The following is a 26,157-nucleotide window of genomic DNA, read 5'->3' as shown; positions in this document are numbered from 1 at the left end:
ATGTCATATAACTATGCATCAAGTATCTCTGAAAACTAATTTATGCATGAATGTAGGCCTGAAAGAGTTTGACAATTTGAATAGAAAAGAAAACTACAGGTGGGGATTACATCCATCCCTCTATATTTAGGCTTAGTCCTAGAAGCTTATTAGACAAATATAGAACTCAAAATTCAATGTGAGGTTCCTCCTGAACCCTTCCCTAGTGTAGGAGGATGAGACTTAGTTGCAAACACCCTAAGATCTAACAACATCTTCAACTGTGGGCTCTAATGTTGTGGGCCTCTAACCTGAGAACTATGGTGCACATTGGGGACAACTAGTCGCTTTATATTTTAATAAAGTTAGAGGATTTTTAGAAATTGGATAATATAAATTCTAGTTAAGGTAATGACTCTTTATTAGAGGGCTTGTAGTTCATTTTTGCACACACATGGTCAGAGAGAAAATTTGGAATTGGAGCAAAAGAATTGTTGAAAGTTTCAAAGAATTTGGAATCGCATGTGTTCATAGATTGTCTCAATTTTTCAATTGTTGTTTGGAGGTAGGGTTAAAATTTCATAGTAGAATTTTCTTCTTCTTTTTTTAATTCCTCACATCTTCTTGAGTGCTTGCAATTTGGTTGTCTAGTTTATTGTACTAGCTTGGGTATATACAAATGATAGAAAATTTCATATTGGAGGAATTTGGAAAATTGTTCATTATTAAACCTGTAATTGAATTTTTACATAAGAAAGAAAATTGGAAAGTAAAAAAACAAATAAGCTAGGGTTTGGTCGAGATTTGTTTTGCTAAATTCATATGATTTCTTGTCTTCATGTTTGTTTAAAATAGATATTTTTCATTTTTCTATTAGTAAATTCAAAGAGAAAAATAACTAAATTAGGGGTTGTAATTTATTTCCCCATCTTTTTTCAAAATAAATTACATTGAAGAATTTACTTTTTTGTTTCCCTATAACATATTTATTTAAAAAAATGAATGGTTGATCATATAATTTCTATTAGATTATCACAATAATTTACTAGTTAAAAAAAGAAAATTTGTTAAAATATATATTATGTTTTTTCTTTTTTAATTAATAAAAATATTTAAAATTATGTGATTGGGGGCTAGGGCTCCTAAGACCTACCCCCATGGTAGGCACTGCCAAAGAGCTTGGGTGGTTGCCAAAGTAGTACAAACTACCCAAGGGTAGTGTGTGGTTGCCAAGGCAACCATGTGACTATTGAGTTAGGTGTTAACTTTAAGGAAGTCTTTGGCCTTTTAAAAAGGCATGGTGATTTTATTAATTAAATTTTATTTTAAAAGAACTTTTTAATATTTATTAAAAACTATTAAAGTTCCAGAGAACCCTACAAATGTACTTGCATTCTCGTATGGTATATACTTTTCAAATGCATCAATCTCCTCTTATATATATATATATATATATATTGCAAATGACACATGGAGAGACATGTCTTCTCATAATACATGTTTATCCATTATAATTATACAATAAAATATATATATAATATCTCATATATTAAATATATAATTAATATACATACATACATATATATATATATATATATATATATATATATATATATATATATATACCACACTTATATATGTAATATGTGCGTGTGTGTGTGTATTTATAGGTTTAATCGACTAAATCTACCAGAATATTAACACTCCCTCTTAGCTATGGAGGATAAACAAGAATTTGAACAACATATTACCTCAATGTAAAAATAGTTTTAGAATATCAACTCATTTTACTTCCTCATTTATTGAATGCCAACTCATTTGACATTTTAAAGTCAACTCATTTGGCTTTGAATATCAACTCATTTGATATTTGAATGCCATCTCTTTTGACATTCATGAATGTCAACTCATTTGACATTCACTAGGTTCTTAAATGTTCACAAGGTATGTGCACTTGCATTCTCATAATGCATACCATATAAATATCCACCATGCAAAGTATAATCTATCATGATCTGCATAGACATCGTAAGATATCCATCATAATAGATTAACTTATTGAAATATTGTCACCTTTCAATAACTTCTATAAATACTAGTGATGATAATTTAGAAGTCATCACTTCCTCATGATGTACATAGGGGGAAAGCCCATAGCACACATAGACTTTTAGACTCCTCTAAATCCAAATCTCCCTCTTTTTCTTGCAAGAACACTCTTGGAAAAGATCAAGATAAATAGCTCTTATAATGCTATAATATCATTTTGATAAAATATAAGTAATATCTAATTGAAATATATACTTTGAACACATATACATATATTCAATTTTCCATTTTATTTCATTTATATTTCTATAAATATTAACATATTTTCATAAACATATTATTTGAGTTGATACTTATTTCATTAAATAAATCATATTTAGTTTTTATACCTTATGGGAAGTTGTCATCATCCTTACCAATGAATTAATCTATGTTTTCTCAAATCATTTGTCCTTTGTATTTAGGTTCATTCTTCATCACTTTGCTTATCAACCGATGGGTCAAGCTTACTTAAATTAAGTTTTCACCATTTCATAGTCTGCTCAAGTTAGGGTGGGTTTCAGTGTATTATAATTAACCATATATGATGGTCAAGATGAAATTTCCAATTTCTAATTTTATATGATATTTAAGGCCTCTAATCAGGTTTTTAAAATCAAACAACCAATATTTCAAAGATCCGCCAATTTCTCAATAAAAATAAAAATCAAGTCTGCTTGAAATAGTGCCAAAAACTTCATAGCTTCACATATTATTAATAAACTTGAAAGTGGGAATTTTTACAAAAATTTCACCAGCATAATGGCCTACAAAATGACATTTTCAGATCTGTATAGCATTTACACAACAGCTCCCAAATGGAAGACAAAAACAATGCTCATCGGGCTCCCAAAAATAACACAAAATAGCTCGAAAATACCACAAAAACACTAATAATATATCACATAAGTATAACCATGACCAAATACATATATTCAATTCTATTTTAACATATAAATTTCTAAAATACAGCAGCAACCCAAACTGATATGAAATACTCAACCAGAAACACCAAACTCTTACAAAAAACACACTCAAAAATTCACAAATTTGCACTGTTCAGCACAAGGGAAAACTCTCCATGAGCTTGTACATGGAATGGCTTTAAACTCTCATCCTTAGCCTTCTTGAAAACCTAAAAAATCTCATCCTTGGGTCTCCTTCTCCACAGGTTTGGCAGCCTCTGAAGAACAACAAAGCAATGAGTAAAAATCAAGTTTTGGAATGAGCCCAAAATGCCTCCAAATCCCTTAAAAGAGGGCATAACCCTAATTTGTGACCAAGAGGGGTTAATAAAATATATTTTAATAATAATTTTCATTTATTAGTCCATTGGTTTCCAAAGATTAGCCCCTTTTTTTGAAACTTCACCTTTTTGAGCTTGCCTGCCTTAGCAAAGATTATTATTTTTTAATTATTTGGAAAGGGGACATGAAAAGTCCTCCCCTCCCAAATATTCCTTGTCCTCAAGAAATGAAGGTTGGAATGCTCAAGAATATGTTCTCCTTCCCAAGTTGCATCCTCTAGTGGTAATCCTTTCCATTTGACCAAATCCTCGATGATGCTCCTATATCTCAATCTTTTCTCTCTTGTATCCAAAATCTCTTCTGGTATCAAAACTAATTTTCCTTCATCATCAAGAGGTGGTAATTTTGTAGATACTATGTTTTTTTGGCCTAGAACCTTCTTTAGGCAAGATATATGGAAAATATTATGTATTTTTCTATTTGGTGGGAGCTCCAATTCATATGCTACCTCTCATACCTTCTTGATGATCTTATAAGGCCCATAGAACCTTGGCTTGAGCTTCTCTACCCCACTCCTCTTCAAGGTGCTTTGCTTATATGGCTGCAACCTAAAAAATACCTAATCTCCCAACTCAAAAGATCTTTTAGTCCTTTTCCTATCATCATACAACTTCTGTTGGTTTTGTGCATGTTGTAGATTATCCTTGAGGGACCTTATTATGTCTTGGCTTTTCTTGACGAAATCACTTGTTGCAAGTACTCTGCTATCTGAAAGTACTAAATCAACAAAGGAAATGGCATCATAACCATCAAAGAGTATGAAAAAGGAGGCATTCCAATAGACATGTGATGAAATGTATTGTAACAATACTCCCCTAGGTGTAACCATTTCACCCAAGCATGTTGTTGATTTGAAACATAGTTCCTCAAATATCCCTCTATCCATTTATTAACTATCTATGTTTGTCCATCTGTTTGAGGGTGATAGCTAGTACTAGGAGTGAGTTCAGTTCTTGCCAAATGAAAGAGCTCCTTCCAAAAAGAGCTAAGGAATCTACTATCTTGGTCATTGACAATGTTTCTAGGCAAGCCATGTAATCTAAAAAATTTCTTGAAGAACAATTCGGCCACTTGTGATGCCTTGAAAACAGATGTGATAGGAAAGAAATGTGCATACTTAGTTAGTCTATCTACCACCACATATATGCAATCCTTGCCTTGAACCTTGGGCAACCTAGTGATGAAGTCCATCGAAATACTTTCCCATTTTTGTTCAGGAATAGGAAGTGGCTGCAACAACCCTGCAGGAAAATTTTGCTCACTCTTGCTTTGTTGGCATACCATACATTCCTTAATGTGTTCAAGGAATTCCTCCTTCATACCATTCCATGAAAACCACTCTCAAATTTGCCTGTATGTCTTGAAGTATCCTTGATGACCAGCCAAAGGTGTGTCATAAAAGGCCCTCAATATCCTCTCCTTAGTTTTTGATCCTGTCACTAAGAAGATCATGTTCTTATAATAAATCAATTCATCAACAACCTTGTATTGTTATCATCCACTAACTTATCCAAAATCTTGGTGGCAAAGGAATCTTTAGCATACTCTGAAATTATGGAGACTTTCCAATCAGCAGAGATAGATGTTAAGGAACACAGAGTGGGCTTTCTTGAGAGAGCATCAGCAACCACATTATTCTTTCATTTCATGTATTCAATATCAAAATCATAAGCTCTCAATTTTCTTACCCATTTTTGTTGGTGATCATTCAAATCCCTTTGGTTCAAGAAAAATCTGAGGCTATTATGATCTATCTTTACAATGAATCTCCCACATACCAAATATTGTCTAAACTTATGAAGTGCATGCATGATTTCCAACATTTCCTAATCATAGATGGAATGACCTTTCTCTGATTGATTTAGTTTTCTACTCTCAAATGCTATTGGATGTCCCCTTTGAGTTAGGATAGCCCCTATACCTTCTCCAAAAGCACCACATTCAACAACAAAAGGTAAAGAGAAATCTAGAATTGCAAGCATAGGGCATAAACTCATTACCTCCTTAAGCTTATCAAAAAAAGATTGTGCCTCTTCTGTCTAAACAAAAGCTCATTTCTTTGTCAAATTAGTCAAGGGGGCAATAAGCTGAGAAAATCCCTTGGCAAATCTCCTATAGTAGCTACACAACCCGAAGAAACCTCTCAACTGTGCAAGATTAGTGAGTGGAGGCCAATTCAAAATTGCATATATGTCCCAAATATAGTATCTTTGTCAACCAAAACTCACATTTAGATAGCTTACCATAGAAGGATTGCTAATCCAAGATTCCTAAAATAATGTCGATGTGCTTTAGATGCTCTTCCCATGTTTTACTATAAATCAAGATATCATCAAAAAATACCAAAACAAATTTTTGAAGATGTTGGTTGAATACATTATTCATACAAGATTGGAATGTTTTGGGTGCATTAGTGAGGCCAAATGGCATAACAAAAAATTCAAAGTTCCCATAGTGACATCTGAAAGTAGTCTTTTCCACATCTTCACTCCTCATTCAGATTTGACGGTACCTTGATCTTAAGTCAATTTTTGAGAAGTATATAGCACCATGTAACTCATCAATGAGTTCATCTATGTGTGGTATGGGATCGGTATTTTTTATGGTCTTCTTGTTTAGAGCCCTATAGTCTATACACATTCTCATTATACCATCCTTTTTCTTGACAAGTACCACAGATGATGCAAATGGACTAGAGCTAGGCCTTATGAATCCCATGTCCAGGAGTTCCTCAATAGTTTTTTCAATTTCTTCCGCATAACCTCTTGGATGGTGGTATGGGGTTGTTATAACTAGTTTGGCACCCTATTCTAACTCTATAACATGCTCAAAACCTCTATCTGGTGGTAATCCTGGAGGTAAGTCATTGAAAACTATACTATGCTTATCAAGAATATTTTAAATTTCAAAATAAAAATTACCTTGATTCTTTGGAGAGCTTGTTGGATGGATTATGACTCCTACTACCCATGCTACTTGTCCTCTTTGAAAAGTCCTCTCCATCCTCTTTGCAGAGACCTCCTTAGGTGCTCTATTCGATAAGCCTATCAATAAGACTTCTTTTCCATTAGAATGAAATTTAAACTCCATAGTTTGATGGTTCATGTAATAGCCTCCAATAGAGTGCAACCATTGAACACCCAATACAAGATCTATCTCCCTAATGCCAACAACATAGAAGTTATCACATAACTCATAATCTCCTAAGGTCATCTTGAATTGTTTCACCACCTGTGTGCAAGGCATAGTGAATCCATCAGCTATAGTAACATTGAATCCCTCAAAATCTTCTACTTTAAGCCCCTTTTTATGAAAAATCCCTCATCAATAAAATTGTGAGTTGCCCCACTATCAAGAAGAACTATCAACCTTTTCCCTACTAGTACCCTTTGAATTCAAAAGGGATGGTATCTTGGGACTCCTGATAATGCTGCTAAAGTGCCATCATTGTTGATTTCTTTTTCTTTCTCTTCTTTTTCCTCCTCCTTAGTGTCATGAAATTCCTCATGCTCATCTGAATCTGATTCTAAAGCAACTTCAATATAGTGCACTTGACCTTTCCCCAAACATCTATGTTTTGGAACCCATGGTTCTCTACAAGTGAAACAAAGATTTTTCCTTCATAATTCACTCCTAGTCTCTTCATCTACCTTCTTTTTTGCCACATTTATCACATCTTTTGGTGATAGTGTTGGAAAAGTCTTTTTCTAAAAATTCCCCTTATGCTGCCAAAGATTTGGGAGTTTTTGATTAGTGACTAGTTTCATAGGCATGCAAGTTTCAAGTTGCAAGCTTCTTTTGATAGCTTCCTGTAAGGTTGAGGGTGAGAAAGCCTTAACCAAACCCTTAACAGAATCTTCCAAACCATCAAGAAAATGATAAACAATCCTCTTTTCACTCATATTAGGTACCATAACAGCCACTTTTTGAAACTCTTCTATATACTCATTAATTGATTTCATTTGCTTCAACTTTGACAATTCTTTAAAATACTCTTCATCATCCTTAAGGTCAAATCTATCTATCACTCTTTAACTGAAATCATCAAATGTAGTTACCTGATCATGACCTTGAGTAGCCATTCCATGATGCCACCAATCATAGGCTACATCTTCCAAGTGTAGACTTGCAAATTGAATAGCATCACTCTCCTTCATGGGGTTAAGTGTGAAGAAGGTTTGTAATTTTTGTAGCCATGCTCTAGCTGAAATTTTATTTGTTCCATCAAATGTAGGTGTTGTAAACTTGCTTATTTTATTTTTGAGCTCTCTTCCACTTATGGCATGCTCCCTCATGTACTCTTTCTTGGGCATCAAAGTGTTCATCATATCCACATATTCTCTAAAAGGAACCAAACTACAAAAGTCATCATCTAAGCCATTGTAAGTAGCTATTAATGCAATCAAGTAATCTGTAACCTCTTCCATGAGATTAAGAGCTGGAATTGGTACTGGTGGTTCATCTGCAAGCAAGAAAATAGTTTTTGTTGATTTAGAGGGTGTGTGTTTCAAATTTCTTGGCTCCTTTGAAGTGCTCCCTTTCTCATTAGCAAATGCAACTCCTTGCATTTTTTCTGTCAATATTCACAAAGCCTCTCTAGTTTCTGCTAAACTATCCACTGTTTGCTTCTGAGTATTCTGGATGTCTTGCAAGAATTTTTTTGCCATCTCATCTGGGTCAGCCATACTTTTTCCTTCATTGGATTTTGTACTTTTACTTTTAACTATAGGTTTGATCAAAATTTCTTTATTCTTTTCTCATTGTGAATATCTCTTTTTTCTTTCACTTAGTTGCATGCAAACTTCTACAAACCCTCAGGCTGGCAAGATCATAGCTCTAATACCACTGAAATTTTCTCTTTCTGATTTTATATGATATTTAAAGCCTCTAATCAAGTTTTTAAAATCAAACTGTAGACACCTAAAAATCCTTTAGAAAATAAAGTATTTTTATTTTCTAAAAAAGTCCCTGATGACATCATCATTTATTAATTAATTATTTATTTATTTTATTTATTTATTTTTATGCCATTAAATCCCTTTATTTTAATTAAAAATATTTAATTAAGGAATCCCTCTAGAAAATGTTTAAATCTTATTTAAACATTATTTCCTTATTAATTAATTAATTGACCAAAAATCCCAAAATAAATTTTTTTTTTTTTTTTTGCCCAAAACTTGGCCAATTTCCTTAACACCACTAACCTCTTCCAAAATCTTCTAATCCTTCTTTAATTTTGATTAAAGGCTAATCCCATCATTTCCTATCCCTAATCCCAACTCAAAGTATTTAATTAAGATTAAATATTAATCCCCATGTTTATTAAAAATGTTTTAATAATTATCTCCTCAACCCAAACCCTTGAAATAAATAAAACTTTATTTATTTTCTTAAAAACTTTTTTTATCCTCATCCTAGGAAGTTCTAGACTCTTCTAGAAAGTCTTCATCCTAATCCAAAGCCTAGACTCTTCTAGAAGATGTCAATCCTTGTCTTTAATCCTAATCTTAATCCCCTCCTAACCTTGTCACATTCCCTAAACATGGGTTAATACTTGCTAACCCAAGCCAAAGCCAACAAATATCTCCTCCTTCACCCACCCTCATTTATTGCCATCCACTTGCCTATCCCTAAGCTAATCCTAAACCATCCTAATCCATCCTCTAATCATTTGCACAATCCTAAGCAAGCTTAAAACCTTCCTAATCCAACCCAAGTTGAAATTCCTCACCCTCCAACATAAATGACCCTCAAATATCTCTTACACTCTCCTTCAATGCTCTTACAAAGCACTTATGAAGGGTCTTTATGAAGATATTATTTCTTGAGCCTCCTTTGTTGACTCATCCTTGCCCTTTCCTCCATCCTCTCACCCTATAACATGTGTCACTTCTTGATTGGCTATAAGGAAGCACAATCCATGTGCTCTTCTCTCATTCAATCTAAGCCTTCCATAAGCTTTTTTTGTTCCTTCCATCTTAGCCCTCCATCCCTCAAGCTTTTTGCCTATAAATTGGATCTTTCCCCTTTGCAAAAACAACACAATCTAGAAAGTAAAGCCATAATACCATTTCGAGAAGCCATTTTTACATCAAATCCATTCACCAAAATCTATCAAAAATCCTCCATTGAAGCCCATTTGAGAATTTGAGCATACATACATAATCAAGCCATCTTAGCTATTAGACACACCTCTAAATCAAGTAATCATCCTCATTGAGAGAGCCTATCCATGGCTCATATTCTTATTTGAGGGCTTCACTTTGTCTCTCATGAAGTTATGTTAAATTAGTATGCAAATGCTTTTTGATTGTTTTAATTTAGTGTTTCTAACATACTAAAGTAGCATATACATTTTGGCACGTCCGATGGGACCCCACATGGGTCATCTTCATTAGCTTTTTTAGTCAAGTTTTGTATGTCATTTGCTAATTTTGGCTAATTTTTCTTGTTTTTGTGATTGCTAGGATTGTATAAATTGGTTTTGCAGGTCCACATGAGCATGAACAAGATAAAGGAACTCATAGTCTATCTCATAGTGTTTACAGATTTTTCAAGCTTATAGGTGGATGGAGCACTTGAATGCTTCTTCCTCTTCTTGTCTATATTCTTCTTCTTCTTCGTCTTGAGGGATCTTGGCCTTTTTTTTTAAAGAAGCAAAATCATACACACTTTTTTTTAAGTGCTTAAAATGAACCCCCAAATCATACTTAAATCCATTAAAAATTAAAAATTTGCAAAAAAAAAAAAAATCTTTTAACAAGTGAAACTAAACCAATCCAATCATTTGCATCCTTGCAACATCAAGGTTTTAGATGCATTCATGCAAAGTTAGGAACACTTCATTTTTGAAAATTTAAAAAGAACTTCAAGTTTCCATTTCAAAAGGTTCAAAATCAACACTAAGTGCACACTAAAATCTAAATCAAACTCAAAGCATCAATCAAGGATAAAATGAACCTCATTTGCAAATATTTTAAAGTTCTTTTAAAAATCTCATGAAAACTAAGAGTCCTAAATGGTTGCCAAAATTGTCCTAAAAGCTTTGTTATTTGTTCCAAACAAATGTCTTGTTGCAAAATCTTGAATGTTTCCTAGGTTTTTCATGGATCAAAACAATATAGGAATATCATTTTTTTAGGCTTAAAACATGCAAACTAGAACACAAAATCTTGAATGAAAACCAAAGTCCAAAGAGTCATTTTCACTTTTGAGTCCAAAACAATCTTGAATGATCTAAGGTTAAAACAAAGACTTCAAAGTTCTTAAAACAACATGCAAAATCTCAAATCTTGAATGCTCAAAGGAAAAAACTTGAATATTTAATCACTTGTCTTTGATTGCATGTTGCTAAAATCACTCTTGAGTGCCATAGATTAAAATCAAGTTTGTTTTTTTTTTTATGAATGCATGATTAAAACAACAAATCCAATCTTGAATGCCATAGATCAAATAATCATCTTTTGGGGCATAAAAAGAATCCACATTTTAGAAACTTTCTAAGTTATAAAAACAAATAAAGACACTTTAAGTGAATTTGTTGTTGGACTCACCCTCTTTAATTACCCATCATTCTAACCATTGGTTGCAATATCAGCACCATATATGGGGATGGGTCTAACTAAGAAGGTGTTAAGTGTTCCACAAAAATCAAATTCCACTCACTTGAGTTTTTATTGGTTTTTATTGGTTTTTCTAAGATAGAAAAAATTTTGAATACACATTAGTCTTGCTAACACTTCATTTGTGCATAAAAATTGAACAAATCTTGACATGGAGGGCCTCCAGGCACGCACTTGAAATCGAGCTTTACACATATCTTTGTTTTGGGCTTAAAACAAACACACTCAATCTTGAATGCCTTAAAGAAAATCAATCGATACTTGACGTGGAGGGCCTCCAGGCACGCGAGTTTACTTTTTGTTGACCCTAAATCTTCTTGGTGTATTCATTCTTCAATCACTTCTCTTTTGTTGGTGCATTTCAAATTGGAATTAAACCTTTGCATCTTAAATCACGTGTGTTTTCAAAAGGTCTAGATCATGAAACTTAAAGTGTCAGTTGGAAATGAACTCTGTCTTTAAGCCCAAGATCATCCAAGTCTTCTCTCCCCTTTTCGTCTTTTGAGGCCATCTTGGGTGCATAAGATTAGGATCCAAAATCTTGTCTTAGCTTTTAGGAGGCCTACTTGGGGATTTCATCACCCCTTGGGATGACCTCAACTCCAGCATTCTGGTGAAGTATAAATATCAGGAGGTGAATTCAAAGACACCTCTCTTGGGATCAAAATTCTATCACTCGGGCTAAGCCTCAAGGAACTTTATACCCTTGAGAAGTGAAAGAGCAGAAGTGGGTTACCACTTCTCTCGACTGTGTGACATTGTTTTGGTTTCATCTACGGATTTGAGCCTTATGTACCTTGGGTATATCGAGGACTCCGTAGCTAAACCAACTGTCAGCCTTATAGACAACCATATAGGATGTTAATGTGTTTGAAGTGATTGATTGAAACATTAGTAGAATACACACACTCCACAGCACAGTTACTATCTTTTGAGAATCAAAACTTCTATTTGGTTGTTCCTATCTATTGCTTGATCTTTTACTTGTTGAATGAATGTTTGCCAAACTCAGTCAATCCTAGCTTAGGGCACACTTAGCATAGTCACTACTTGTTTTAGAAGTTGAAAAAAGTTGAAGTAAAACAACCATGATCTCTCAAAGCCAAACAAGTTCAATAATTTATGTCAGAACAACCCAAACACAAATAGAAGTTTCACAAAGCCAAACTCAAGCCATCTCAGGTATACCAAGAAATTTCAGCCAAGAGAAAGGAAGTAACACCAAGCCCTCAAATTACCAAACTCCATAAAGTAGAAGACAAAGCTATCAATGAAGCCCTTCAAGATGCCTGGTTAGATTGCACTATTAGATTTAGCAAACATCTAGGAGTTAACCATGTTTATGTCTTACCAACTAGGCATGATTTCTATGATTAGGCCCCCTTGTTTTTCCACATCTTCTTGCATAAGGCCATTCTAGGTTATCCCTTCAAGCATTTTAGCTCATCTATCTCATCTAGTTCCTTGCCTTAGAACCAAACCATCTAGCTAGCAATCAAAAATTTCACATCCAAGCCTTCAAATTTGTTGTCACATTGTCAGAACTTGTTTTTCCTATCATCTTGCAAATCCACTAGTCTCACCAAGGTTATCCCTCTAATAGAGATTTTTCTAGGGTAATCTAGCCTTGTCACTTGTCATCCCTCATCACCTTGAGCTAAAGGTTGGGATCCACAAGTGGTCAATCTCATGTTTTTTCTAAGGGATCATCAGTCTATCCTTAAGTTGACACAATCACCACCAAGATTGCACATAGGAAAGCAGACCTTTCATCCTTTGGCAACATATCTTTGAAGTTAGAATCCCCAATCCAGTCTTCCTTAGGTTTTTCATATAGCTTTGCCTCAACCTAGGAAATCATTTGCATAGAGCACAATTCCATCATTTCCACTAGGTCCTTGGAGCTCAGTGCCATCAGCCACAAATCCACAAGCCATTGCCCTCACTCCACAAATCTATCAAACCCCACAAGCTACTACCAATGTTCTTCCAAGCTCTGAAGTGACCCAAGATCTTGCCACCACTCTACTAAGCTTTCAAATTTAGCCACCAAGCTATTAAACCCTATCAGTTCCATTTCCAAGCTTTCAATTCCCACCACCTCCACCACCAACTAATCCATTACCTCCTATTACTAACTATTTTTCTATGCCACTTCTAGGAGGAAATCCACCACCACCAACCACCAATTACTTGGTCTCTTTTGCCATGCAAATACCCTCCCAAATGGGGGCACAACCCACATATATTGGTCAAACTCCTCAAACCCAAAGTCAAGTTCCACAAGCTCCCTGATCCTTTCCCTAAGCTTCACAACCATCTTATACCTTACCTCCACAAAGCAATCCATTTATCCCACAACCATCTTATGTTCCTCAATCCCAACCTCAAATCCAATATCAACAGCAAGCCTCACAACACATGCAGCAATATGTGCCACCTCCACCTCAACAACCCATCATCCACCATTCAGTTGCCCAAGCCATGTACAATCCCTACCAGCCCATACCTCAAAGCCATCCATATTCAATTGCACCATTTAGCATATATCTCCCTCAGAGTGCTCCTACAGTGGAGGCACCATAGCCATCACCCATTAATTCAGAATGGGAAGCCATGAAGACAGCTTTGAAGAACATCCAGGAGGGAAATGACCCAAAAACCTTCAAGTTTGAGAATGTGTGTCCTTACCCATTTGACAGAACTATTACCATGACACCATTTCCCAAACACTTTGAGATACCCAAGTTTGACAAATTAGAGGAAAAGGAGACCCTGTCACACATATCAAAGAATTTTACATGCACTGCCAAGATGTGGCATACAGTGATGTCTTCTTTTTGCACCTCTTCCACAAAAGTTTGACCGGACCAGCTCTTGAATGGTTTTATAGAATCCCATATGGCACAATCAAAAACTTTGTTGAATTGTCTGAGGCATTTGTAGCCCAATATGCCCATCTTGTTGAGATAGAATTATCAGTGGTTGATCTTGTCCACACCAAGCAAAAAGGTGGAGAAAGTCTTGGTGAATATCATCAAAGATGGTAAACCCTTACCACCCGCATATCTTGCACCCTACAGAGCGCCATTTGGTGAAAATTTTTATTGATAATGCCCATCCCAGCTTAGCTCACCACATGACCATGAACTGTTTGTAGACCTACAAAGATATCAAAGAAAGAGGAATGATCCTTGAGCAAGGACTCATTAAAGATGGTGTGGTCAAGATTTACAAGGAAGCCAACCAAAATCAAACACATTAAAATGACAAGTCTAGGTATTGGAACAAAAACAAGCACGTTGCAATAGATGGGGTCACTGACACCAGACATGTGAATATTGTTGGTCCTTCCCAAAATTAGTCCAACTCACCTTATCAACCAAACAATCAACAAGCTATCAACAACCAACAGCAGGATTAGCAAAGCTTTCAAAGCCACAATCCAAAGCCCAAATTTCAAGGGTCTAACAATCAAGCTAATGCCATCAATGTAGCTGCAGGACCAAAGCCCAAGTTCCAACCTACACCTCAAAACTATACACCCCTTGGTGAGCCATTGGATGTCATTTTTGAGAAATTAGTCAAGGAAAATCTCATCAAATTTCTTCCTACCCAGAAAATCAACCCAGGCCAATCCAAAGCTGCATGGTATAGAGACAATGAGTATTGTAAGTTTCATAAGGTGAAAGGGCACACCACCCTCAGATGCATGAAGCTAAAAGATTATGTGTAGGACCTCATTGATCAGAAAGAAATCATAGTTGGAGCACAAACCTCTCCCAATGCAGGCTTGCAGATCTATCAAAATGCTTTTCCTCCTCACAACAACCAAAATCCTAAAAAAGCACCCATCCAAACCAACAACAACAACACCAACAACTGCCAGCCAAACCAACAGCATGGGAAGAACAATGACCACACTTCATCCTACATAGACTATGGTAGCCTCATAGGTTGTATATCTGAGAAAGAGCCTTCTATCAATGTTATCAATATCCAAGGCCCAAACAATGAGTGTGCAGCCACCACTCGAAGAGTACAATTGAACATCGCAACCCCATCAGTCCCATCAACACTATCAACCCCAGCAACATCATCAGCTCCATCAAAAAGCCAGTACAATATATTGGAACACCTTGGAAACATGCCAACCCAAATCTCCATTTTAGACCTTCTCCGCACTAGTCCTATGTACAAAGACATCCTTGGTAGTGTTCTCACAAAATCTCATGTCCCTTTGGATATCAATGAGACTAATTTTCATAATCTTGTTGGACACCTTTCATCCTCATGTGCCTTATTATTCAAGCCCACTGACATACCTGTGGTCGAGCCAGATCACACCCTTCCACTTTGCATAGCCATTATGGTGTCCAATTTCACCATAAAAAGAGTAATGATAGATAATGGATCAGCCTTGAATATTTGCACCCTAAAATTCATAAAAAAAGTTGGGTATACTGAGGCAGATATCATCAATAAGGTTATCATCATTAAAGCTTATGATAATCTGGAGAGAACCACAGAGGGAATAGTTTTGCTACCCATCAAGGTTGGGTTGGTCATCCAGGAAACAATTTTCCATGTTGTTGATCTAAACTTACCATTTAACATCCTCCTTGGATGCCCATGGATCCATGCCATGAAGGCTATTCCATCCACATACCATCAATGCCTCAAATTTTTGCATCAAGGCACTGAAGTGACCATCCATTCTGATCCAGAACCCTTTGCTTATTGCAATGCAGTTGAAGCCTCATATACAAACCATTGCCTTAGCATCAAAATTAGCTAATCCATCGCCAATTCATCCAACACCTATAATGACCCAGAAACCATCTTCGCCTCCACCCTATCTATGCTAAAGATCAACAACAAAGGTTGTGGAGAGTATAGCCTATCTGATGCATTTGCAGTTGGTGCATTGCCACTTGATCCACACACCCATGGATGGCCCACATATCATAGAGCCAAGGAGACTCCACCTCCTCGATACACATAGCTTGGCCCAACAACCTTTGTATCCCCGAGAATCCCTCTTCATGAGGAGCTCACTCTAGATATCAACAATTGGTTACATAAGGATGCACCTCCAAGAAATCAAGCACACCTTGATCACTTCAACCAAAAGTATCCCCAAGCACATAAGTTCATCACTGAAAAATGAAACTATCATGGTGGTGGTCTAGGACCAGAGGAAAGAGGCATGCAGTGTCCCATCAAAGCACACAAACGGGAAAAGAAATTAGGTCTAGGCTTTGGCATACCCACAACTGGGGGCACCAATACGGACGGTCATGCTTTTTTGAACATCCACCGTGACCTTGTAGAAATTGATGACATTCCAAAAGAAGTTGAAAAGAGAGCCTATGATGATATCCTAGACCAAATCTCCCTAGGAGACTCTATTCTCCAAGAACTATCCATCCATTTCATCGACCTACCACTCGCTCACCTTGAACTCATAGATTGGGACAAACCAAGCGTCATACACATTGATGAGTTCACATCAGAGGAAGTGCTTCTAAGATTCATGGGAGTCGAAACTCCTCACAAGAAAACAAAGCCAAATTTTGCCTACATCTATAAGCTAGATCCCAAGTGGTATTTTCGAGAAAATCCCCAAACTAGTTCCAATACACCCAAAACTAGAACTAAGGTGAATCTAAGACTAGCTCAGGCAGTAAAGAGAGCCCCTCAGCGAGAAAATCCAAAGTCACAAGTAGAACATGACGATTTAGCATTGCCTCCTCAAGATAATCGACCAGAGGTGTCTTCTATTCTAATTGAGGATACTAGGGAAGTCAACGTCGGTTCTTTAGAGATCCCAGACTTGTTCACATTATTGCATCCCTATCACAAGACCAAGCTGATCTCCTCTTTGAGGTCTTAAGAGAGAACATTGGCCGATTTGCATGGTCATATCAAGACATGCCAGGACTTGATCCAAAGCTTGTAGTTCATCATCTTGCAATCAATCCAAAGATCAGGCCCATCAGACAAAAGATTAGAAAAATGCACCCCAGGGTGGCATTACTAGTCAAAGCTAAATTAGAAAGAATGTTAGCTGCTAAGTTTATCCGACCTATCGACTACTCAGAGTGGATCTCCAACATGGTCCCCGTCACTAAGCCTTCTGGTGACATCAAAATCTGCACTGATTTCAGAGATCTTAACAAAGCTTTTCCAAAAGATGATTTTCCCCTACCCAACATAGCTATGATTGTAGACCTTACAACTGGACATGAAATTCTATCCCTCATGGATGGATTTTCTGGGTATAATCAAATCAAGATTGCAAAAGAGGATCAACATAAGATAGCATTCACTACCCCTTGGGGAACCTTTTGCTACAACATGATGCCTTTTGGCCTAAAGAATGCTAGGGCTACTTATCAACGAGCTATGACAGCCATTTTCCATGATCTTATCCATAGCATTTTGGAGGATTATGTGGATGATATCTTGGTTAAATCTTACACTTTAATGGATCATCTTGATGACCTAGAGAAAGTCTTTGATAGGTTAGCCAAATATCATCTCATGCTTAATCTCAAGAAATGTGTCTTTGGGGTCACATCTGGCAAGCTTCTAGGCTTTAGAGTTTCTAAATGAGGTATCGAGATCAACCCCAAGAAGGTCAAGGCTATGTTAGACATGCCTCCTCCCTAGACATTGCAACAACTTTGTACTCTTCAGGGAAAGCTTCAATCCATCTGGCTCTTCATCTCCCAGCTTGCAAATAAGTGTACGCCATTTGCACATCTACTAAAGAAAGATGAGAACTTCAAGTGGGATTCTTTATGTCAACGCAGCTTCGATCAGCTCAAGTAGTATCTTGCCAATCCCCCTAGCTTGGTTCCACCAGTTCTTGTTCGTCCCTTCATCTTGTACATATCAGCAATGCCTATTACTCTAAGGCACTTCTAGCATAGCACGATGACTACGGTAGAGAAAGAGCCATCTAGTATATCAGTAGAACCCTAGTTGGTTATGAACTCAATTACACTCCTATGGAAAAATCTTGTTTGGCAGTTGTTTTCTCAACTCAAAAGCTTCGCCACTACATGCTAAGTCATATTGTCCAGCTAGTATCCAAAATTGATCCTCTCAAGTATATGCTCTCTAGAACAACACTTATAGGCCATTTGGCCAAATGGGTTATGCTCCTTAGAGAATTTCACATCCAGTATGTGGACAAAAAGGCAATCAAAGGGAAAGCTATAGCAGATCACCTAGCTAATGCACCTCTAGTAGATACATATCCTTTGATCAGAGAATTTCCAGATGAACATATCTATCTAATTGAAGAACAACCCCCATGGAAACTTTATTTTGATGGCTCATACACATCTCATAAATCAGGGGCAAGAATATTGTTGGTCGCACCTCAAGGAGATTACATTCCAAAAGCTTTTAAGCTACAATTCCCTAGCACCAACAATATAGCTGAATATGAGGCTCTCATAGTAGGATTAAAGATAGCTGTAGAATGGAACATCACTGAGTTACAAATCTTTGGCAATTCTCAGCTCATCATCAAGCAAGTCCTAAATGAATATCAAACCAAAGATGAAAAGCTATTACCCTACAAAGAGCTAGTTGATTAGCTAACCCAGTATTTTACAAAGCTTCAGTTTATACAAGTGCCTTGAATGTAGAAAAAAGCAGTGGACACTATGGCTACTATCGGCTCACTCTTGGAAATTCCCCAAGCGGCCACCCAATATCAGTTTTTAGTCGAGTAGCTCCTCACACCCACCTATGCGAATGAGGATTTAAATCGTGTTTGCATCTTGGTTGGTGCTCAATCCCCTTGGTACCATGAAATCCATGCTTACCTTAAAGATGGTATCATATCCCCTCACCTCACACGAACCCAATGCCAAAACCTCATCCGAAAATCATCTCGCTATGTCATCATAGCCAATACCCTATATCGTCGAGGTTATCATGATACTCTCTCTAGGCATTTAGACCAAAACAAGGCTGCGATGGCATTAAAAGAAGTACACTCCAGACTTTTTAGTGCCCACATGAGTGGTATTGTTCTAGCATGACAAATCCTTAGAGTAGACTAATATTGGCCTACCATCGAAGAAGACTCCTGTGACTTTTTCAAAAAATGTCTCCCATGTCAGCAGGATGCCAATCTTGTGCACGCTCTAGCACAAGATCTACAGCCTATTGCACCACCTTGGCCCTTTGCATGTTGGGGCCTTGATCTAGTTGGAACTATCACACCTCTCTCATATGATGGACATAAATGGATAATAACAAGTACAAACTATTTCACTAAATGGGTGGAAGCAGTCCCCCTAGTCTCAGCTACAGGAGTTCAGGTCTCCAAATTCATCTTGTACCACATTGTTTTCCGCTTTGACATCCCATCCACCATCTTCACCGACCATAGAGGTAATTTTGAAAATCCCAACATGGAAGAATTATGCACTTCTCTCCACATCCATCACCATTTTTCTAGCCCATAGTTTCCACAAGGTAATGGCTAGGCAAAGGCAACTAACAAAACCCTCTTCAAAATCCTAAAGAAAGTTGTCAATGATTCCGGTCGCGATTGACACCTAAAAATAAATCCATCCCTCTGGGCCTATCGAAACTCCTTCCATACATCCACAAGAACAACTCCATACTCCCTATTCTATGGTGTCAAAGCGGTACTACCCATAGAGGTTGAACGTCCCTCCTTGTGCATATCTTTGCGAGGGAAAATATCAAATGAAGAATACAAAGTAGCTCAGCTCACCCAGCTAGATCTCCTAGACGAGAAGTGACAACATGCCTATGATCACCTCACAATCTATCAATCTCATCTCAAAAGGAACTTCAATAAGAAGGTGCTTCCCCAACACTTTCAGCCGGGCGACATGGTCCTCAAAGAAAATATGAAAGTCCAAGCCGATCGAGAAAAGAAAGGCAAGTTTGAACCTACATGGCTTGGTCCTTATGTTGTCACTGCCTCCTTTGGCTCTGGAGCCTATTAGCTATCTACACTAGAAGGAGAACTCTTGAATGATCCTACTAACATCATTCATCTCAAGAAGTTCTATGCTTGAAGATCCTTGGTATACCCAGCTTTTGAAAAATACAAAAAATACAAAAAAAAAAAAAAGTAAAGAGAAATAAGCATCCAATGGTGAAAACTTGGCAATTCAAGTGCCTTCGATAGGTACCTTGGTAAAAACCTAGTAATTCAAGTACCTTGTGTACTAAGATTAATCCATTATCTATCACTATCCTATCCCTCATCCATCCACTCGCCATCCCATAAAACACTTGCTTGTTCCCTTGGTGTTCCAACCAAATATCCAACATCTAATGAAGCTTGTAAATACCTCTTGTACAGCTTGTAAATCTTGTACCTCATCTTGTAAATCTTGTACCAAAGCTTGTATCATACCTTGTAAATCTTGTATCATAGCTTGTATATCCAAATCTTGTCCAAAACTTGTACCATATTCCAGCTTGCAAATAATCTTGTATCCTAGTTTGTATCCTATTACATGCACGAAAAGAATCTCATTTTCCTTAAGCTTTTCACAAAACCATCAAATTATCCAACTATCCATCCAACACACTCTAAAACATTTCCATCTCACAAAACTCAAAAATGAACAACCTTGTACAATTGTAACATATCTTGGTTTGTCAGCTTGTACATCCTCTTTAGCTTAGTACCATTGTATCTATCTAGCTTTCGTGTTAGTTCATCCTTGATCAGCATCTTGCACACATCACAAAACCCTTGGTTAGCTATTCCAATGCATCCTTTAGCTAGATTTCCTATCACCAAAGTGTTATCCTTCTTAGTTCAGCTTGCCAGATGCATCACTCATCCAGATCCATCAGCTTAGGTGCTCTCCGATAGATCCTTGTAGGATATAGCTTTCCTCATGTCTAATCTTGGTCCATTAGTACCTCGTCCTACCCATCTCATTGGCAAACGGTTCTCTTTTGAATTTTTGCTTTCTTTTGATTTGGAATCTTCCCTTTGGGTCTTGAGGTATCTTTTCCAAGAAATATTTTTGTTCCCTCCTCAAGGTTGTCACGATCTTCCATATCATGGTATACTATGACTGGGGCAATCTGAGCATAAGGTTTTGATAAGGTCTTTTGTTTGTTTCTTTTTTTCTTGTGGGTTACCCGGTGTTGGTTCCACGTTGTTTCCTTCAAGTTTCATGTGTGATGTTGGAGCAATCCTTGTGTGTTTGTTTCAGGTCAATCCGTCAGTCCTTTGGATGGTTGGTGACACGGCCTTGATGTTCTTGGTAACCTTGGCAATTAACCAATAGTCCTATAGCAAATCTAGTGCTCAACTACATGGTGGTACTTCTCTTTGAAGTATCCCCCTGCTCAAAAAGCTTCAATGGATTCCCTTCATCTCCATTATCCCCCATCCATATCCAGCATCTGTCTCTCCTACCTCAGCTTATGCATCAGTATCTCTTTGAATCAATCTTCACTTTTAGCTTTAGGGATCCACAATCCTAGTCTTAGGGATCCACCAATCCAATCAATCCACGAAGCCTCCTCTTTCGAGATCCACAATCCTAGTCCTAGGGATCTTTGAAACCCATATTACGCCAATATAACTCTTTAAAATCCTATTGCATCAACTTTATAATCCCCTCATCCTTCTCCCTATCCTGAATTTCTTTTATAGTGCTCCGCTCCTTCATTCTCCGCCTTCCCTAAAGTCTTAAGCTTGCTTCCTCTTGTGCATCTGATTCTCCTTTATCATTCTCCCATAGTGAGAGTTTGAGCTAATTCAGCCCCTTCTCTTTGCCAATCTGAGTCTCCTTTCTTATCCCAGATTCTTGTATTTTTCAAGAAGCCGTTGAGCCTCATTTTCTCTCCCCGCCACTTTCTTGAGGGGGCATATCATAGTCTATTCTCTCTTTCTTATCCAAAACTGGCACAACTTTGTTGCTAAAACATCTTCCTTGTGTCGTTTATATGCAAACTTCTTTGAAATAGTGTTATCTCAACACTATGTCAAAGAGGGGCAAAATGTAGACACTTAAAAATCCTTTAGAAAATAAAGTATTTTTATTTTCTAAAAAAGTCCCTGATGACATCATCATTTATTAATTAATTAATTATTTTATTTATTTATTTATTTTTATGTCATTAAATCCCTTTATCTTAATTAAAAATATTTAATTAAAGAATCCCTCCCAAAAATGTTTAAATCTTATTTAAACATTATTTCCTTATTAATTAATTAATTAATTAATTAATTGAACAAAAATCCCATAATAAATTATTTATTTATTTTTTGCCCAAAACTTGACCAATTTCCTTAACACCACTAACCTCTTCCAAAATCTTCTAATCCTTCTTTAATTTCAATTAAAGGCTAATCCCATCATTTCTTATCCCTAATCCCAACTCAAAATATTTAATTAAGATTAAATATTAATCCTCATGTTTATTAAAAATATTTTAATAAATATCTCCTCAACCCAAACCCTTGAAATAAATAAAACTTTATTTATTTTCTAAAAAACCTTTTTTATCCTCATCCTAGGAAGTTCTAGACTCTTCTAGAAAGTCTTCATCCTCATCCAAAGCCTAGACTCTTCTAGAAGATGTCAATCCTTATCTTTAATCCTAATCCTAATCCCCTGCTGACCTTGTCACATTCCCTAAACATGGGTTAAGACTTGCTAACCCAAGCCAAAGCCAACAAATATCTCCTCCTTCACCCACCCTCATTTATTGTCATCCACTTGCCTATCCCTAAGCTAATCCTAAACCATCCTAATCCATCCTCTAATCATTTGCACAATCCTAAGCAAGCTTAAAACCTTCCTAATCCAACCCAAGTCGAAATTCCTCACCCTCCAACATAAATGACCCTCAAATATCTCTTACACTCTCCTTCAATGCTCTTACAAAGCACTTATGAAGGGTCTTTATGAAGATATTATCTCTTGAGCCTCCTTTGTTGACTCATCCTTGCCCTTTCCTCCATCCTCTCACCCTATGACATGTGTCACTCCTTGATTGGCTGCAAGGAAGCACAATCCATGTGCTCTCCTATCATTCAATCTGAGCCCTCCATAAGCTTTCTCCTTTCCTTCCATCTTAGCCCTCCATCCTTCAAGCCTTTTGCCTATAAATTGGATCCTTCCCCTTTGCAAAAACAACACAATCTAGAAAGTAAAGCCATAATGCCATTTTGAGAAGCCATTTTTACATCAAATCCATTCACCAAAATCTATCAAAAATCCTCCATTGAAGCCCATTTGAGCATTTGAGCATACATACATAATCAAGCCATCTTAGCTATTAGACACACCTCTACATCAAGTGATCATCCTCATTGAGAGAGCCTATCCATGGCGCATATTCTCATTTAAGGACTTCACTTTGTCTCTCATGAAGTTATGTTAAATTAGTATGCAAATACTTTTTGATTGTTTTAATTTAGTGTTTCTAACATACTAAAGTAGCATATACACAAACAACCAATATTTCAAAGATCCACCAATTTCTCAAGAAAAACTCAAATCGGGTATGTCTGAAATAGTGCCAAAAATTTCACAGCTTCACATATTATTAATAAATCTAAAAGTGGGCATTTTTATAGAAATTTCACCAGCATAATGGCCTACAAAATAAATTTTCTAGATCTGTATAGCATTTACACAACAAATCCCAAACGGAGGACAAAAACAATGCTCATCGAGCTCCTGAAAATAACACAAAATAGCCCGAAAACACCACAAAAACACTAATAATATATCACAAAAGTATAACCATGACCAAATACATATATTTAGCTCTATTTTAACATATAAATTTTTGAAATATAGCATCAACCCAAACTGATATTAAATACTCAACCGAAAACGCCAAACTCTTACAAAAAAACACCCCCAAAAACTCACAAATTTGCACTGTTCAGTACAAGGGAAAACTCTCCATGAGCTTGCACATGGAATGGCTTTAAACTCCCATACTTAGCCTTCCTAGAAACCTGAAAACTCTCATCCTTGGGTCTCCTTCTCCACAGGTTTGGCAGCCTCTGAAGAACAACAAAGCAATGAGTAAAAATCAAGTTCTAGAATGAGCCCAAAATGCCTCCAAATCCTTTAAAAGAGGGCATAACCCTAACTCACAACCAAGAGAGGTTAATAACACATATTTTAATAATAATTTTTATTTATTAGTCCATTGGTTTCCAAAGATTAGCCCCTTTTTCTGAAACTTCACCTTTTTGAGCCTGCCTGCCTTAGCAAAGATTATTATTTTTTAATTATTTGGAAAGGGGACATGACACAAGAGGTGTGATATGATACAAAGACTATGTAATACTTGACTTCCAATGTAATTTCTTAATTTTCCTGGGTGATTAGGGCATTCACTATTTAGTCTTAGATTATCTCTGTACTGATCTTCTATTTGTCAACATAGACAATAATCTATCCCTCATAGAATTACTTACCCATAATCAAGGCAAGGATGGGGTTTCTTTATATCTCAATTAATTTTTATTCCCTATTACTCAATCCTTTTGCAATAAAAAGGGTTGACAAGTCTATTGTCATTTTTTTAAATATGGTTTTTAGTTTATACAAAATCTCCTTCATTTTCACTTCGGGCAGTGGTCAAACCCCTTATAGCCACATATATCAACCTTAAATATATGTGATTCGGGTTGTTTAATGAAACAGGTCCTATTCCATTCTCTTAGATGATTGCTACAGAATCTAACATATTAAATGATGAATGAGATCTGTTAACCATCATGTGGGGATCAACGTCAATACCATTGTCTCAGAGTGCACTGCTTTGTCAATTTGTCTGATTTCAAAAACATTATTGTTTCTAAACCCATAAGGCCACTGCATGATTCAGTGCTTTCTATTGAAATGATCACGGATATTTTGGAGGCTGCAATATTTGTTAGAATCTTATGCTGCCAACTATAGGTCAGGTACAAATGATCAACCTTAGATCACTAATCGGTGACTGTCTCCTAGTAATAGTCAGTGCTTGATTATTCTATGATAATCTGATATGTTACTCTCTTCCATTGCATTCATTTGCTTGATTCAATAATATGCAAGTGTCTTCTCACTTTTCTTCCATTAATTTGCACCAATGATTTTCTTACTGAAAAACTCTATAAACCTTACATTAATTTTTGTCTCACTCAATTTAGCTATTAAAAAAAAAAACTAACTTTGAATATTTCCAGAAGCTCAAATCTGTTCTGATACCATGTTAACGTTCTAGAGATCACTACAAATGTAGTTGCATTTTCATATGGTATATACTTTTCAAATGCATCAATCTTCTTTTATATGTATTGCAAATGACACATGGAGAGACATGTCTTCTCATAAGACATGTCTATCCATTATAATTATACAATAACAAATATATATAATATCTCATATATAAAATATATAATTAATATACATACATACATACATACATAAATGCATATGTATGTAATATGTGTGTGTGTGTGTGTATTTATAGGTTTAATTGACTGAAGCTACCAAAACATTAACAAAAACATTAAATCATTAAATGTGATTTAAAACTTATATATTTATTATTAAGTGTATTTAAGAAGTTTATATTTTATTTGAAAAATGTTTTAAATTGTATTTTATTAATTTTAGAATATAATGTTTAATGTGTAAAAAATTAGTTATTAAATTTTAAATAAATTTGTTTAAGTAAATTAAGATTTATATTGATTGCATGGAAAAAAAATATTAAAATTATTATGTTAGTATTGTTGGATTTTTTAATAGTGAATATTATAAAGTATGTATGCTCTTTTGTATTCCGTGATTTATCTTATTATGATTCATTTTAAAATATTTAATCATACAAGTAGTATTTTCTTTTGAAAACATAAATACTAAATTGATCACGCACATACTATTGGCCAAACCAAAGTTTTTGAAAACAAACGAATCAAACTATAAAACTAAGACTGGTATTCGTTATCTATGTTTTATTTGAGATTATTGGGTTATCTATTTTAGGATTTTGGTTTTATTTTGTGATTGTTTTATGAGAATGTATAGCTGGCCAAGGGATGCACACCAGACGTTTTGAATTTTCTTTTATGATGTCTATTGGATTGGATTTCAAGATGTACTTTATGATTT

At 36.0% G+C, this 26,157-nt stretch overlaps 1 protein-coding gene across 1 annotated transcript in view; it reads right to left on the bottom strand.

Annotated features, from left to right (window-relative positions):
* Window positions 1-26,157, bottom strand: part of LOC149558427 (mitogen-activated protein kinase kinase kinase NPK1-like) — a 72,639-nt gene that overhangs the window by 21,096 nt on the left and 25,386 nt on the right. The window lies entirely within an intron of this gene.

Source organism: Cupressus sempervirens, chromosome 5 (genome assembly GCF_028749045.1).
Source record: "Cupressus sempervirens isolate cs-2001-9-10 chromosome 5, ASM2874904v1, whole genome shotgun sequence".
Taxonomy (NCBI): domain Eukaryota; kingdom Viridiplantae; phylum Streptophyta; class Pinopsida; order Cupressales; family Cupressaceae; genus Cupressus; species Cupressus sempervirens.
The sequence above is the reverse complement of the archived record's forward strand: the minus strand, read 5'-3'. Positions and strand labels throughout refer to the sequence as shown.